This window comes from Glossina fuscipes, unplaced genomic scaffold, assembly GCF_014805625.2.
Source record: "Glossina fuscipes isolate IAEA_lab_2018 unplaced genomic scaffold, Yale_Gfus_2 0, whole genome shotgun sequence".
In the NCBI taxonomy this organism is placed as follows: domain Eukaryota; kingdom Metazoa; phylum Arthropoda; class Insecta; order Diptera; family Glossinidae; genus Glossina; species Glossina fuscipes.
The window spans coordinates 17222896-17224112 of NW_023998414.1; positions in this window are offsets into that span (position 1 = coordinate 17222896).

Below are 1217 nucleotides of genomic sequence, written 5' to 3' on the forward strand. Positions count from 1 at the left end.
TAATGTTTTCTTTTTTTTTTTTTTTTTTGTCAAATTACAAAAGATATAGTGTAAATATGTACATATAAAGTTACTAATACACTCACAGTTTGACAAAACGTTAAAATGAACTGAATCCTTAAGAGAACGCATAAAAATTTTTCACAAATAATTCTACGCATATATACAAACGATAGGACACAGGCACACACATAAATAATATATGGTATATATATATATATATATACGATAAGTTACTTGGAAATACATACGTGAGACATATAAAATGTTTCAGCGAGATATATATCAAAAACGTATAATGTAGAACACAGGCACACAAACTCATTCCCTTCAACTACATCCCTGTTTAAGCGTATGGGTGCTCGCATACAAATACAAACGCAAGCATTCATTGACGCCTTGTACACGAATATGTGAGCACTGAGTATTTTACGCACATATGTACACATATTTTCAAATTGAAATATACATATGTACATATGTATACATATGTATCTTTGTATGTATATATATATATGTGTGTGTGTATGTATTTGACTACTGAATTGAACTTGCAGGATTTTCAACGTTTTTTGTTAATATTCGCACACGTACACTTAAGTAAGTGTACAGTAACTAAAACATACATTTACATTGATTCATATGTAATCGTATGTGATGTGATGCTCAATCGCTTAAAATGTTTAATAGTAGGCGTGGTTTCGCTCATTTTGTATTCCTTAGCATACGCATACATAACTAAAGGGTTGCTAGAGATGCTCTCTGCCGCAAAACGCATTTGAAAGAAAAAAATTATATTTTAATCGAATTGATCGAAAATCCTGTGAATTTTTATTATTTTATATATACATATATACATATACGTATTTATACATATACATGTATCTACATATCAACATATATACATATATTTATTTTGTAATATCATATTTTCTTTTTTTACTATATATTTTAATAACTGGCAGAGAGAAATAATACCAAAAATTATTCATAATTTATAAGAAGTTAACGTCGTTGCCGATAACGTTTGCATGCATTAACATTAATATATGCTCCAAACTTGAAATTCTGTTTCAGAGTTTGAATATATATATATATATATATCTAAATATATAACGTTTGTTTTGTTTACTTGCCAGCTTTGCCTTAATATGGAAAATCGCTTTCATTCTTACTTAAGGCTTTAACACTTTTTTGCTTGACAAGCTGCTACCGTT